Source organism: Mastigoproctus giganteus, chromosome 5, assembly GCF_048544385.1.
Source record: "Mastigoproctus giganteus isolate SK-2022 chromosome 5, ASM4854438v1, whole genome shotgun sequence".
In the NCBI taxonomy this organism is placed as follows: Eukaryota; Metazoa; Arthropoda; class Arachnida; order Uropygi; family Thelyphonidae; genus Mastigoproctus; species Mastigoproctus giganteus.
Window position 1 is genome coordinate 151,451,921 of NC_143579.1, and position 17,312 is coordinate 151,469,232.

The window sequence follows — 17,312 nt, forward strand, 5'->3', positions numbered from 1 at the left end:
ACAGGTAATGAGCTTTTGAACTAAAATCACATGAATTTGGGCTAACACTTGTAGGAGGAAGGATTGATCTGAATTATAGAATATAATTATAATCAAATATGTTCAAGTCACAGCTCATAAAAACAAGCAAATTTTTTCAATTTCTCAAACCAGAAACATAGAGTGTAACTAAAAAAGTTTGGGGAAATGATAAAGCTTACTGTCCACTCGGATGGGTTGCTTATGAAGAGCCTCCTTAAAACTATATAAATCAATTACACTGTCTCCGCAATTTTTTAAGCATTCTTGATAGGCTTATTTTTTTAACTGCTAACATTTCCCATTTAACATTTGAATTGTTTCCTCAGTCATTGATTATCTTCTATATAACATAATCACAAGCAGCGAAATCCAATGAACATGGAGGACTGGTGGATGAAGAAGCACAGTAATCGAGTGCTTCACAAGAAATTCTTGAATGTAAAATGCTGAGTGTGCAGAGGTATCGTTATGATGCAAAGCACCAATTCCTTGAAGCCCACTTTTCCAGCACTTTCTCTGATCAGATCAATCACTGTGGAAATGTTTTGTATTATTTCTGGTTCACCACTTGACAACGCAGGATAATTTCATAATGAAAGATGCCGTGCAAGTCAAAAAATACAATAAACACGATCTTATTTGATTGAGATTGCCTTAATTTTTGGGCATTAAAGCTGACAGAATTTACCACTGCTTATTTGTTTTCAAGGTCATAGCCATATAATCACAATTTTTCATCAGTAATGATGGAAGAAACAAAGTGTGGGTCAGCAGCAGTAGCCACAAGCTGATGAACAACTTGATAAACAAGAACTGTCCAATCTCCATGATCAACGAGGATGCAAGGCACAAACTTGGCTTAAATGTGTTGCATTCCCAAATACAGTAGACTTCGGGGATTCAAGGTGCCATTATTTTGATTTTTCCATTTTCAAGAAAGTTTTATTTTTAATATATTTAATGCAGAAATAATGAAGCTAAATAAAAAATAGAGACTAAAAATGCACATAAAAAACAAATATGCTGATGATCCAATGTTATATTCTGCCATTAATACACTCCAACTTATGCCCCATTCTATTTTCTTTATTATATCAAGTTTGTCGCTAAGCTTTAATGTCATTCTTCTTTTCTTCTCTGTATGAGGTTTATTAACTTTAGGAACCATAGTGAGGGGGTTTTAATTTAAACTAAACGTAAAAGAGTGGTATAATCTGTGATATCAGTACCAAATTCAGTTTCAAAATGTGAATGTAAACAAATATAGTAATCACATGACTTGTCGTTTTCTTTTTTTTGGCACTGCAATATATCTTTGCTGTAGGTTAACATGCAATCTCAATGTGCCATTAGTTTGAATGTTCTGTTATTTGGGGTGCCATTATTTCGACAGTCTACTGTACTGTGTTAAACTTGATTGACATGTTCCATAAGAAATAATAATTTCACTAACAATTTCACAGATAAATAAATGTTGATCACACCAGATCAGAGGGATATGATCATAGTGTATAGCATTAATTGCAACAAGGCTCTGGGGGGGGTTCTCCCCCAATTCTGCATCAAACAATGTGTTGAATACAAAACTCTGTAAAGGCCACATTTATGTAAGTTAGTGAGTGTTTGTGAAGTATTAGTGTAGAGTTGTGTTGGCTGTGTAGTTCATCTGGCCTCTTAGCCTAGGGGGCCTGTGTTTTCACAGAAAAACTTCATTTACTGTACAGCACCACAAGGAGGTGGGCCAGGCGGTAGGGACTATGAAAGCACTGGCGGGGTGAACCCCATGGTAGTGGCGCCTCCGTAGCCAGGTGGAAGGAGCAGCAGTGCGTAGCACACGCTTCTTGATTAGACAGGGGGTTCGAACCTGTTACCACCAAATATGGAGGATGCGGAAAGGTCATGGAATGACCACTGCATATCCCAGAGCAATATGGCCTTAGTTGCTAATGCTCCTAAAATCCAAATAACAAACAAACAAACAAACCCATGGTAGTCAAGCTACAGAATCCAGTAAAAAAAAAAAGTTGAAGGTGATAGTAAGTGGTAGGAGTGAAAGTACATAGGGATAGGAATCCCTATGTTGGAGCAATTGTTTGCTGCTTGTGCCCACACTGGTCTTGCTGATCAGTGTCTGCCACCCACACAACACTGACTAAATTGGGAGGGAGAGGGAGAGAGAGAGAGAGAGAGAGAGAGAGAGAGAGAGAGAGAGAGAGAGAGAGTTGTTTTTTTCCTTACATTTTCTATTAATTTAAAATAATTTTTTTACCCAATGTATTCAGCTTCTTTCACACACCAGGGGACAATGCAATGGTGTATAGTGTTATTATAAATATGTTAGTTTACAAAGAAGAACAATTAGACAGAAAATTAAAGTCTAAGTATAACTAAGTGAGGGTTAGTATTTACAGCAATAAAAGGAATTAACTTTGTTCTTTCTGACTCACACCCCTGTTTTTTCATTCATTCTTACAAGTATTCAGCTCAGGTATTCATCTCCATTCTCTCTCTCTCTCTCTCTCTCTCTTCACTGTCATCCCAGGCCCCTGAACTTAGTATTACTATTCTATTATTCAGTTGAGGTGCAGTCCTGGGCCGCAAGTTTGCATGTCAGGGAGGTAGCAGTGGGTACGTTGGTGTTGTTAGTAGCCAGAACCAATATGTTAGTATATATATTCTAAGTTTACATATTAAAGTGTGTTTACATACTTTCCTTTCATACCTTCAATTGCTCCCATTTACCATAACACTCATACACTTTCTCTTGCTCCCTTACTGGGTCACTCTCACTCACTAAAAACTAACATTCATTCCCCCTTACCAGAACTCATATTTTACTCTATCATCCGGTGCCCAGTGCATTCACTCAGTCTCTCACACTCTTTCAATGGAAGGGACATGATCATAAGGTATGTTCGTGTCAGACGGCATCTGGGATTTCTCCCATCTCCGTGTGTGTTTTGCTGTATCGAGGACAGTACACTGTCAAGCCAGAGACCTGAAAGTGCGTGGGCCGTGTCTGTGCAGTGTGATATGTGGTGCCCATTGTTTGTTCGGCTTATTGGCCACCAGGCCCCTAGTGGGGCCCGACGTTGCCCATACATTGCCATGTGGAGGCTAGCCGGGTGTATCCAGTATCACAACAAATTGCTCTGGCAGGTCCTGCCACCTAGTTTCCTGGGATTTCAGTGGCTAGGACCTATAAAAAAAAAAAAAAAAAATTGTGTTTGACATTAATGCTTAATGGGATTGCTGTTAAGAAATCACTGGTTGGGGTTTAACGCTAAAGAGATGTGTTAAAGGCCTAATAGGTTGAGCAAAATTTTGATGTTATTAAACTTAGACATGTGAGGCTATACACTAGATAAAAGCTAATAGTGTTAGTTGTCTTAGAGATTTACATGAAGCCCGTAGAATTCAGACGTTGATTAGAATTTGGTGGCATAAGAATAGGGACCATAGAGTAGGCATCCCCAAAGAGGTCAGTGGAGACTAGCCCCACCAGGCGAAGTATGGGGGTAGGCAGGGAGGAGAGGAGACAGAGATCCATCTCCTCCCTCCCCTGTCTGGGGACAGGATTTTAAAGGGAACCAGGTTAGAGTACACAGTTCAGATCGTCAATGGCGTGTTGGCAGCAAAGCCGCAGAATGTCTTTGTCGGTGTCATGTCCAAGCAGTGTCGAATCCGGTATGAAGGTCAAGCTGCCCATCCTGCTCCGGGGTGGGATATGTTAGCTGGCAGTGGGGAACCCAACAAGCGAGGGGGGGAGACACACATTTACTGCATTCATAAACTGCATTCTCATTCTACTTGCATTCTTTTTTTTTTATTATTATTATTATTTATTTATTTTTTTTTTTTTTTAATACTTTTTTCTTATTTTATAATTTTTTTTCCAAGTTTTTATATATATATATATAATTTTTTCACTCAACTCATTCATCTTTTTCTCACACACCAGGGGGGATGCAATGATGTGTAGTATAAATTTAAATACTAATTAAAACTAGGGTTAGTGTGTACTTAACTGTAGCATTTATGGTTTGTGTTCTTTTTCTCACATGCTTACACTTTTATTCATTCTTCTAGCTCTCATCTCATTTATTCGACTCTTACATTCTGCACTGCACTCTCTGGGCACCTCAATTTACCGTTATTCTTCAGTTGTGATGCAGGCCTAGCACAAGATGGTTTTTTTTTTTTTTTTTTTTTTTGCAGGCCAGGGGAGAATGTAGTGATAGTGTTTTTATGTGGTTAGTAAATGTTTGTTGGTACAGTATATATAAAGTAATGTAAGTTATTTTTAACTTTGTATTCTTTCGGCCAATTACATTTGCTCTTCCACTCATTCCCATTCACTCTCTCTTTCCCTCATGCTAGGTCACTCTTTCTTTCAACAAAACTGCCATTTATTCCCTTTTATCATAATTCCTAGTTCACTCAGTGCCCAGCCTATTCATTCTATCTTTCATTTTCATTCATTCATTCTTCTTTCATTCTACATTGCATCCCCTTGCTACTAGCTTACTGATATTTTTCAGTTAATCTGCTTCCCTGGCTGCCTGTACATCTCCCTACTTATTTGGTGTGGGCCCCCAGGTTCCTACACATGGCAGGGTAGTCCTGGGGAGTTTTGTTATGTCAGGTTTCTGTCAGGGTGCAGAATACTGCTATCCTAACAGTTTTTAAGTCATCGTCTGGGCGTGTTGGGAAACGTGGGCAATTTTACTATTGATTATAGTTTAATCGCTGGGGTGGCTGAATTGCCATTCTTTGGATTGCTCTGCACATTTCGAATACTTTCTGTGTGAAAGATGTAAAAGCTTTATAATTTTCCTCTTCTAGGATGAACAGATGTTCTTCTCCCCTGGGAAGGGGACCAATCTGTGCTATTAGCTCTGTTCTGGGGATGTCATATATTATACATTCATATAGAATGTGTGCCCAGTCTTCACTTTCGCCACAGGTGCAGTTTGGGTCATCGGTCAGGCCTAAGGAGGTTAATTTCACTTTTAGGGAGCCGTGACCTGTCAATATATATGTTGTAAAAAGTACATGGACATACCACTTAGGTGGCTTTGGGCTAACCATTGACACCCGTGGCAGAAACCGTTTGGTAAACAGACCTCTGGTTTCCTGCTCCCACTTTGTTTGCCATAGCTCATGGAGCTTTCTTGTTATTCTTTTTCTTTCATCATTGAAGGCATTGGTTGTATCAAGAGCTATTCCCAGTAATTCTGTGGGTATGCTCTTTTTAAATCTATAATACAAGCCTCTTTTGGCTACTTCCAGGTAAAGTGGGAGAGTTCCGGCCAGCAACTGTAGTGCAGGTGTGCTTACTGTGCGACATGCTCTGGTAATAGTGAGTAGTATTGTCCTTTGTATCAATTCTAATTTATTCCTATTTCTTACTATGGCCGAGCGGATGAACAACGCACCAGCTCCATAGGTGATAACAGGTAGGAACATTGCACGGTATATGATTGCCAGGGTCTTTCTTTTGAGTCTCCAGTCTGCTCGACTGATCCTGGCAATCATACCTGCATAATTTCTCACTTTCTTCGCCAAGTAGATCAAATGGGGGTAAAAAGTTAATTTTGAATCAAAGACCACTCCAAGATATTTTAGTTCTGTTACCATTTTTTATGGTTGTGTTAATTTTGATTTGTGGATGTCTTCTTATGTCCAAATTGCCTTTTAGAAGTATTTGTTTGGTTTTTTCAGGCGATATTTTGAGCATGTGCATTTGTGCCCACTCCTGCAGCTGCAAGAGGACGGCATTTGATCTTTGCTCTACAACCACTCGTGAGTTACCTTTTACAAGGAAAATCATGTCATCTGCAAAGGCCAGGCTTTCCACGGGGCCCAGATCCAAGGCCAGAAATTCGTCCAGAACAATGTTCCAAAAGAAAGGGCCAAGGATTAAACCCTGCGGGCGGCCTTTATTCACAGGGAGTGTCAATTCCTGGAACCTCGTGCGTACTGAGACACTTCTGTCTGTAAGGTAGCTGTTTATTACCTTATAGAGGTTTTGTGGGGCATTTGCCTGGCAAAGTCTCCTAAGGACACTAGGCCACTAGAGTGAGTCAAATGCCACAGCAAAGTCAATGGAGATTGCCAGCATATATTTCTCCTCTGTGCTTTTAACTGTTGTCAGTAGGTGGTGCATGGCATCCTCTGTAGAATTGCCCTGCTTAAAACCGTACTGATTGTTGAAATGCAAACCTGCTTCTGTGTAATATTGAGCTAATCTGCTGTATATTAGTCTTTCGTATATTTTCCCTAGTACAGGGAATAGGGCTATTGGTCTATATGATTTGGGATCAGTAGGGAGTTTTTCAGGGTTTTTGAGAATTAATCTTAACACAGCTTGTTTCCATATTTTTGGGAATATACCTTCTGTCCTACAGTTATTATATAGTGCTATTAATTTATCTGGTGCTATTTCCGCTAATTTTTTGATAATCTCAACCTCTAAGAGGTCAAAACCTGGGCTTTTACTGTTTTTGGTTTTAGATAGTGCTATTTCTAAATCTTGTATAGTGAACAGAGGTTCAATATTGGCATTGTCATATTCAGCGTTTTCTTTTATAATGTCTAGCTGGGTGGGGGAATGATTCCCAGTTTCAGTCTGAATGATACTGTCTAGGAAGTTATTTACAGAATCCTCACAATAAAGGGACATGATCAGTGTGACTTCAAGAACGTGAGCAAGGACCAGTTTTAATGGACAAGTGACCCTCTTAAAACTTTGTAAACTACCAAAAACCTTAAACTGACACATAGCATCTTTTAAAATTGCTGTATTTAATATTTCATGGATTTCTATTGCATGTTTCCCTAATTTAAAAACAAAATTTTACAAAAAATTCGCTGCTCAGTAAATTTTAAAATGCATAAAACACTTTCTATTCAATTCACACTGACTGCAGAATGGGTGAGTCATGCATTACTCTGTCTAGATAAGTCCCTAAACATGTTGCAACAAGCCACAACTAATGCTAAAATTTCAATATACGAAGACAGCCCAAGAATTTTTAATCAAACCTGGTGTGTTCAACTGTTATTAGACTGAGCTAGTAATATTGCAACCCCCCCCCCGCCAGGTTAGCCCCTTCAATGCTTCGAGATATGATCTCAGATTCTACACTCCAGGCACATAATACAATAAACTACACTGGCATGATGTAAGAAAGGGATCATTGTCTTAACTTTAGAAAGCATCAATTGCAATTGATTTGTCAATTTTTTGCCAATTTTCTGCACAATATCAGTGCACTGCTCTAAATTCTTTGTGCAAAGATAAGGACATTTTCGTCTTGCCAGCAGAAAGGGGACACTCTACTGGTGTTTTAAATTGGACAGACTATGTTCAGAGAGACCATGCTTTGTTGTGTGACCCTCAAGTATATTATTGGGGCTCATACATTACTATTCTTAAAAAAATCAGAATTCACGGTGAAATAGTTAATATATTCATGGTATGTTCAAAAGAAAATAAGCAAAACCGAATGGTGGAGACTTCACACACTGGGTTGCCCAAGGTACATAAACCAGGTATTCCCTTATGCCCTTGTTGTGACACTCCAATGTATGAACTCCCCAATATATTGCTGGTTTACAGGCTCTGCTTATTGGTAACATGGAGTATACGGTAAATAGTAGTATTCAATTCCTACAGGTCATCAAGGATTTTCGTATTTTAGAGGGCAAGGTCTTGGTCTCCTTCACAGTGGTCTCCCTATTTACATCTATTCTCATATAGCCTGTGATTGCTTTTGACAGGCAGTTTTTGTACAGGGATACCACGCTGAAGGATACGATCTTGCTTTCTATTAATGATATATGTAGTGCTTTGAATGTTTGTTTATCTAGTAGCTTGATTTCATTTGGTGATTTGTTATATAGACAAATTCCAGGTATCGCTACATATGCTCTGGTCAGGATACCCAATATCACTACGGAGGCTCTGGAGGAGGACATATTTGCATGTTTGTCTATTCCTACAAGACTCTAGCAGAAATACGTGGACAATGTATTTGCAGTCATTCCCAGGGGTTGGAGGAGTCGCTCGTTCAATATTTCAACTTTTTATCACCATATGGAATTGGAAGCGGATGGTGCTCTTCCGTTTCTGGATATCTTGATTCACCGTGACGGCCACTGTTTGGTCACCTCAGTCTATAGGAAGCCTGTGTGACAGGGGCAATTTAGTATTAGTATTAGCAATGGCCACATGATGCAAGGAAGCCTATTGTTTATTTTATTTTATTTTTAGGCTGCTGCAGCAGCCAAAAAATTAAATAAAATAAAATAAAATAATAATAAGAAAATTTAAAAAAATAAAAAATTAATAAAAGAAAGGAAATAGCATATGCATTTCCCTCCTCTCGTAGGTAACTATCCAGCTGACCTTTGAATTTCCCCAAAATGTCAGCCTCTACCACCCATATAGGTAGGTTATTCTAGTAATTTATAACTCACTGGCTAAAATAAAACTTCCTGCAATACAGTCTAAACATCTTCTACCGTAACTTCAACTTATGGACCCTAGTTCTACAATCATTTATCAAATTGGAAATTCATCCTCAATCATTTTACTTATGCCTCTCAGAGCCTTAAAAACCTCAATCAAGTCTCCTCTAAAGGTGCCTAGTTTCCAAGCTCTGCAACCCACACATCTGAAGTCTCCTCATATGGATGCCTTTTGCTGATCTCACCAGGCGAGTTTCCCATCTTTGGATCCTTTCAAGAAGCACCATGTCTGTCTTTAGGTGCAGTCTTCATTCTTATAGTCAGCACATGCTGACTATAAGTCAGCATGCACTGACTTATAGTTTGGTATCTCTCAGCACAGTTAAAGCACTGTTTAACCATGGTTTGTTGCATCATACTGATGCTGTAAGGTAGGATTCTTAGATTTAGATAGGATTTGGCCATATGTGGATACCCCCCCCCTTCCCTCATGTTCCACAGAAGTTTCAGTTATATGATGGGTCTGTTTCCCATTCTGGTCGGGATGGTGGACACATTGTTACAGCCTATATCCCTCATTATCCAGGCATGTCGGCACATCTTGCCAGGATATTGTGCTAGTACTGTATTGGCTGTTTGCAACTTCATGGCAGAAAAAATTGCATTCAATGCTTTCTAAAGTTAAGCCAATGATCCTTTTATTACATTGTGCTAACGTGGTTTATTGAATTCTGGGCCCAGAGTGTAGGATGCATTATATTGAGAAAACTAAACACAGACTCTGTGATCGTATCTTGAAGCATGAAGGTCGGGACTATCTGGAGGCCAATATTACTAGCTCAACCATTGCAAAGCACTTTTGGATAGAACAACATCTTAATTGTAATGCACATTCTAATGTTGAGATGTCGGACTGCATTCACAAATCCCACCATCTCATGTGGAGGGAAGCACTCCATATATAGCTGCAGTTGGCAATGCTATTAGCAGCCTAATAGCATTGCCAACTCCATTGCACTGGGTTTGCAGGGTTTGGCAATTAATGTCCTCCCCTCGTTTATATCTCACTACCACTTTCTGTTTCTCATTTTTTTTTTTTTTTTATCTTCTGCCAACTACAATCTGCACTGGAAGATGTCTACACATATGCAAGGTTATGCTTTTGCCAACATATCGATGTACTATTTTGTCTCTTATTTTGAGTTGCTCAACCATTGTTTGTGTCTCAACTTAAAAGTGTCTCAAAGGTTTTATATTGGTTTTTTAAATTTTATTTTAGTTCACTGTATACAGTTTTTAGCATTTTTATTTATACAATTTTCAGCACTTTTATTTATACAATTTTCAGTCTTTGTATCCTCTGATAAATTATAATTATTCCATGCATTTTTCTTCTTTGTCCCTAGTCTCATCAGTTCACTTGGTCTCTCTTGGCTCTCTCTCTTTGTCTGCATCCATTTAGGTCTAAGCCTTGAACAGTATGTATAGGGAATTAAATTTTCAGATTAAAGTTATTTATTTTTAAATAGTTTGCTGATTGGTATGATATTATTCATTATAAATATACCTGGCACTTAGGACCTTTCTTCTAGTATGATGTGTATTTCTTGGAATGGGTGCAGAGAAGAGCAACCAGATTAGTATGGATTATTATAATAATTATTATAATAAAATAATAATAATTATTGTTATAAGTATTTTATAGAAAAAGTTAAAATAATTATATAACATGCTTATTTTATTGAAAAAAAATTGTGATCAGTCAATCTCATAACATTGTTTATTTTATGGTAGCTCATACTGAAAAAGGCTGTTGGCTCCTGGTTTAAAACATTGTGATACATGGTACAACATTAATTAAATTTGTAATTTATAAACAATCCAAAAGAAGTATATAAAATCTCTACCATTCTATTATCCACAGAAAATACAGGAAAAACCTCGAGCCTGAACATGGTATGTTTAAAACTGAAAATCAAGTAAGTCAAACCAAACAGGTGGCAACTATAGTGCAACTGCATTATCTAACAGCAATGGTTTTATAATGTTTTCATTTGCATTTAACTTTTTGGTTTTACTTCTTTTGTGAAATGATTGTAAAACCATTCTAAAATAAACCGTGTGTGTACCCTGACACACGAAAGATGTTTTATGTGAAGACACCTTTGACAAGAATCAGAACTGTTTTAAAATCAAACAGCTAGAACCTAAGTTATAAACAATGTTTTATGCTCATGCCCTTTTCTTGGCGCCGTGTAACCTTAGTCGTTTTTGCGCCAATAAAATCAAAATCATCATCATCAGCTCATGCCCACTACTTACTCTACTGAATCAACATTAGTAACATTAGCATCATACTTCAGTCCAAAATATTTAGTATGAACGATATTAATCAACTCATTGGTGATTTTAACGTTCACAACTCCAGCTGGCTTCCGTTTTCTAGTCACACCACCGACCCAGCAGGTCGAGATGCTGAGGCTTTTGCAATTACTAATGACCTAGCACAGATTGTTCATTTACCTACAAGAATACCGGACAATCTTAATCATACAGCCAACACGCTTGATCTTTTTCTCACAAACAACCCTTCTAAGTACTCGGTCAAAGTAAGTGGTCCTTTAGGCACCTCAGATCACAACCTGGCGATTGTCTCTTCTCCAATGGAACCTTTATCTCATGGCTATTCCCAGCCTCATGTTTGGCATTACAAGAATGCAAAATGGGATAACCTGCGAGATTTCTTTTCTTCTTTTCCTTGGTCAGATTACTGTTTCAAAACTTCTGCTTTCAACATTTGGTCAGATTGTGACAGTGAAATTATTCTTGCAGGAATCGAATCCTTTATCCCACACTCCACTTTAAAATCTCATCCTTTATCTAAACCTTGGTTTTCCAATAAATGTGATAAGGCTGTCCAAAAGAAGAATGTTGCATATCGTAATTGGCTTGTTTCTAATTCTTCAGTTTGATTTTCTGCCTACACCAAAGCTCGCAACAATTGTAAAGCAGTTATTAATCAGTCCAAACTAGAGTTTGAACAGGCTAAGAGTAGAAAACTTGCTTCTTGCCCTAATGGTAGCCGAGTATTCTGGTCTCTTGCCAAAGCTATTGGCCGCAACTTTTGCCCATCTCTGCTCCCACCTCTGTCCAAACCAGATGGTTCAGTTGTTACTTCAGCCAAGGATAAAGCTGACCTGCTAGCATCCCATTTTTCTTCCAGCTCATGTATTAATGATCTTGGTAAAACACCTCCCACCATTCCCAACATGCTCCATTCAATGCCTCCTGTGGTCTTCCGTCAAAAGGATATCAGAAGGATTTTGATGAATCTTGATGGAAAGAAAACTCCAGGTCCTAATGGTATTTCTTCACTTGTTCTAAAAATCTGTGCTCCTGAACTTACTCCTGTTCTTTGCCGTTTTTTTTTCACTTTCTTATTCCAAAGGTGTTTTTCCTTCTGCTTGGAAATTTGCCCACATCCAGCTAGTTCCCAAAAAAGGGTGACAAATCCCTCCCATCCAATTATCGTATGATTGCAATTACTTCTACTCTTTCTAAAGTAATGGAGAAATCAATTAACCGCCAACTCTTAAACTACCTAGAAACTTTCCATCTGATCAACGATCGCCAGTATAGATTCTGTCAGTGTCGATCCACTGGTGATATTCTGGCTTATGTTACTCATTTATGGGCAAATTTAATGTAAAAGTTTGGTGAAACACAAGCAGTTGCTCTTGAATTCACAAAGGCTTTTGATCGTGTTTCCATAAAGGTCTTCTAAACAAGTTTCCATCTTATGGTTTTCCAACTGTTTTTTGTAATTGGTTATCCAGTTTTCTCTCTGATCGCTCACTGAGAGTGATGGTAGATGGCTCTCTGTCTTCTAACTTCTCCACTAATGCCGGTGTCCCCCAAGGTTCAGTTCTTTCCCCCACTCTTTTCCTCTTGTATATCAATGACCTTCTTCCATTGACTGGAAATCCTATCCATAGTTTTGCCGATGATAGCACATTGCACTCAACTTTCCATTTTGAGAAAACCTGTCCAGCTCAATCAGCTTCAAGTTCTCGAAAATTTGCTGCCAATTCCTTAAATGCTGATCTTCAGGTAATTCTCCAGTGGGGCAAAGACAACTTAGTTGATTTCAACCCTTCTAAAACTCAATCTTGTCTTATATCTCGCAAAAAGGATTCTTCTGCTCCTATGCTTATCTTTAGTGACACTCCGATTTCTAGGCAAAATGATATATCTGTTTTGGGGATTACCCTGACTTCTAGTCACACCACCGACTAGCACAAGCACATTACAAATATTGCTTCCTCTGCATCTAAAAAACTTGGTTTTCTCTTTCGCTCTCGGCGTTACTTTTCTCCCAAACAGCTGCTCACTCTGTATAAATCGCAAATCCGCCCTGCCATGGAATATTGTTTCCACATCTGGGGTGGTGCCCCCAAAACCTCTCTCAGGCTTCTTGATTCCATTCAGAAGAGGGCAGTTAGGTTAATTAATGATTCATCTCTAACAGAGTCTCTCCACTCGCTTTCTCATAGACGCACTGTTTCTACTGCATGCCTCTTCTACAGATACTTCCATGGGCACTGTTCTTCTGAATTGGCTTCTATAATTCCCGCTCTCTCTCTTTCAAAACAGTCCGAACACGTGCCGCCACCAGCCAACATCCATTTACTGTCCAACTTCAAACCCACAGAACCAACTTTTCATCTTCCTCATTTATTCATTCAACTGCCGTCTTCTGGAACAACCTTCCTTCATACGTATTTCCTGAAAATTACAATCTACAGAAGTTCAAGTCCAATATCAACAAATATCTTCTTTCATCTTCTCAACCTCCAACCCAAGCACGGTACTAAGTACTATAGGTTATAATACCTATCGTGTTTGGGGTTCTCATAAAAAAAAAAAAAAAAAAAAAAAATATAATGTTTTATGCACATGCCTGCTACTTACTCTAGCAAATCAACATTTGAAAGAGGTTAGCGAAATCCAAGCCAATAGCCAAATTACCCATTTAATTGTAGCCTTTTGTTGAATAGTATGATTGCAACAATACAAGCATTTGTACTGTTGCAATCTGCATTTTCGTTACATTCCATTGTTAGGTGTTTTCATATCAATAATTTTCTGAGCAGTGAGAGGGACTGAATGCCACACTGCTACAACCTTTGTGTTCAATGATGCCAAAGTCAAATGCAGAGCATTGTTGACAGTATCAAGCAGGCCAACCTAACAAAATAAAGGAGGTAGCAATGAGCAAGCAAAAACAACAAAGACTATTGAGATTGTGTAAAAGACAAACAGAAAATCAAGCATTCCATTTAGCAGCACATTCAACCAGCCATGCCGGTGTGCGATCTAACAATAATGTACCCAAAATGAGTATTAATTATGTACAACGGAACATTTCTCCAATTGCAGAGCAGATGAGTTTAAATGATCAAGCTCCTTTTCCTTACACCGACTGCTATTTACATAAGAATGAGCATGGAGAGTTTGAAAGGATATTTATGAAAAATGATTTCTGTTCTGTATGCTACATTTTTGTGATCGTCTATGGTTCGAATATGACAGAAAGAAACCATCTGGCTCCTGGTTTCCACTAAAGATGCATCATTGATACACACTGCATTTCCTGATGTTGATGTCAATGGGATCCTTGTGTGTAATAGCTGCAGAGGATCACTTAAGAACAGCACCATTCCAGTGCTATCTAAGTTGAAATTACATCGCCTTTATCCAAAGTTTTAGTAACAGAGAAGCTTATTTCTGCTTGCTTATCATTCATGCAAATAAGGCACCAGAAACATTCATATGAACAATGTGGCATTCTGGGCCAAGTGATCAATGTGACTGTTTCAGTAAACCAATGATCCATAGCTTGCCAAAGGAGATTGACTGAAACAGGCACATTGATCACTTGGCCCAGAATGCTGTATTGTTCATATGAATGTCTCAGGTGTCTTATTTGTGCATATAAAATATAAGAAAATACGAGTCCAGCTATTTAATCAGATTAGTAAAAAAACAAGTGCGTTCCTTCAATATTTGGTTGACATATCTCTCTATCGATTGTATCAAATCACAATAGACCAATCATTCTTTGATGACAGTCACACAGAAATTAATTTGGCTAAGCACGACATAAGCAAAGCAGTTCCAATTAAGGAAAGTTTCACCACCCAACAGCAAATGTTGTGGAGCAATAATAAATATATTTTGAAACACCCCAGGAGAAACTAACATACTATAGAGCTTACTGTTTATCAAGCATGTAGGAGAACTGTCCTTTCCCAGCATTTATTTTGGATAATTCAGAAAGTTCAGAGAGAATATACATGTGACTCAGTTCATGATGGCAATGAGTGAGCTCAGACGATGTGACCGACGTGGCATTACTCCATATCATCTCCTTTACGTAGCAATGAAGGTAATGAGATTGAGACCGAGAAACTCTTTGTGGCTTTCAAATAAATAGGTAAAGATACAAAACTGACTCACGAGTAAGTTCAATCTAAAGAATACATTAACAGCTGTATCAAAACAATTTGGCTTTCCTAAGGACAATTCCAACCTCGACCTACTGGGCTCAACATAAGCACGATCTATTCGCGCTTATGTTGATTAGACAGCTCCGAAAACCTACAAAGTTCTTGACTCTGAGTGCCAACAAAATCAGTTGGTTTTGCTTGCTTCAGCTATTGTACAAGCTACAGAATAAGGGACGCGATATTAGTGAGGATGATGCGAGCAACACTGACTTCATGCTAAAGGCGACTCTAGGGAACGAAGATGCTGTAACTTCTGCAATATACTTCAAAAAGATTGTGGATGCAACTATGAACATATTGTAGTCAAAATATTATAGCCTGTTTGGTCAATTTTACATGGTCAACTTTTTCAAGCACATAGAATTTCAACGTTTCAGTAGTCCACACGTGCACATTTTGCTTTGACTAAACAATTCTCCCAAAGATCCTTTGGGCAATAATAAAGAAAAAGCCATCACAATGATCGACAAGGTTAGTGTGTCTTTGCTAGTGAGGCTTCAAACTCACAAACATACATTCAAGAAATAACAGACATGTCGACTGGAAACAGCATTTATGCCTTGTTGCACGAATCGTGCTTCTAATCGACAAAATCTTCTAGACGCATGACATTGTGACACATCAAAATCGCGACACAGAAATGATGTTTACAAAATCATCATTTCCAGTTTGCCAATCAAATCTACAAACTGGAAGTGACATCAAGGGACGTCATTTCTGTTTCGCAAAATCGTGAGAAATGGTTTTACTTCAGTCTTAAATAAACTACATACATAAAAAAAAAAAAAGAAGCTGGTCTGAATTTACACAGGATCTGAATTAGTGTGGTTTATTGTACTGAAAGTGAATGAATGAATTGATATAGATTTGGTGTTCCAATAACTAACATTCAAAATTGCTGATTGAATAGTTTGGCATTAGTAGGGCATATGATACAAGAAAGCAAGCTTATATAGTATCAGCCAGAAAAAAAAACAAAAAAAAAACACCTTTCCCATTTCACTTATCCATTCACTCCAAATGTTTGTCTAGAACTTATCACTTGCTCAGATTACTCACCCCTCAGGTCCGTAAACTGAGCAAGAGGAAGGATCTCATTAGCATTGAGCCTGCTCAATCCATTCAAGATCTTATACACCTCAATTAGATCACCACGCAGAAGCTTAAGTCTCCAGACGCAGCAATTTGCAGAACTTAAGCCTTTCTTGGTAACACCAACCTTTTGTTCCACTCACTAATCTTGCTGCTCTTCTCTATACTCATTCTAGCAACTCTACATCCTTCCTACAATGAGGCTTCCAGACCTGTACACAGTACTCAAGGTGTGGCCTGACCATTGCCTTATACAACAGGACAATCACCCCCTTATCTCTGCTAGCAAAATTCCTGTATATCATGAGCTACACTTGCAGCCTTTTTGCACTGTTCAGAAAACTTTATATGTGAATGCACCCCCAGACTCTTTTCATTCTCCACTACCCTGAGTGTAGTACCATGAAGTTGATACAGTACTCTGGGGTTACTGCTACCCATATGCAGTACTTTACATTTGTCAATATTAGACTTCAGTTGCCACCTCTCAGCCCATCAACTTTTCCAGATCCTGTTGCAGTGGCATACTATCATTACTGTCATTAACAACCCTGGTGACCTTCATCGTCTGCAAACTTAGACATTAAGCCTGACTAATATCGATACTTCATTTGCTTGAAGAGAACATGAAAGAGTGGATTTCTCCATTATTTTAGAGAATGGTTGAGCATTCACCAATATCACTGATAAATACCGAAAACAACAATGGGCACAACACCAAACCCTGGGGTTTGATGTTTGTTTAGTAAGAAGTATTTTTATTAAGCATAACTTTTTTGCAAATAAAAGCACAGTAATTGAGTCATGTAGTCTTAAATATTACAGAACACTAAAAAAAGTAAAGTGCAGCCATTATCAACCCACTGCAGGATGGAAGCCTCCTCAACAATTCATGCTGAGGGAAATGGACCATAATCTGCCACGCTGGTCCAGTGCGGGTTGGCAGATCGACCGTATTCAGCAGTCAGGGGCTTGAACCCTGGTCTACTCAAAGAGCGTGTGCTACTGCACTCCCGCTCCTGCCCACTAGAACACTAATATATATAAATTCATTCATTCATTTTCAGTGATGGAGCATCTTCTTCTTCTTACTTCCCAGGACTTCAACCCTCAAAAAACCTTAGCATCAGGCAATCATCATGATACATGTTTGTA

General features: G+C 38.5%; 1 protein-coding gene across 4 annotated transcripts in view; it reads right to left on the minus strand.

Annotated features, from left to right (window-relative positions):
* The window catches only part of LOC150085768 (tRNA (uracil-5-)-methyltransferase homolog A), a 488,197-nt gene that overhangs the window by 225,091 nt on the left and 245,794 nt on the right, over positions 1-17,312 (minus strand). The window lies entirely within an intron of this gene.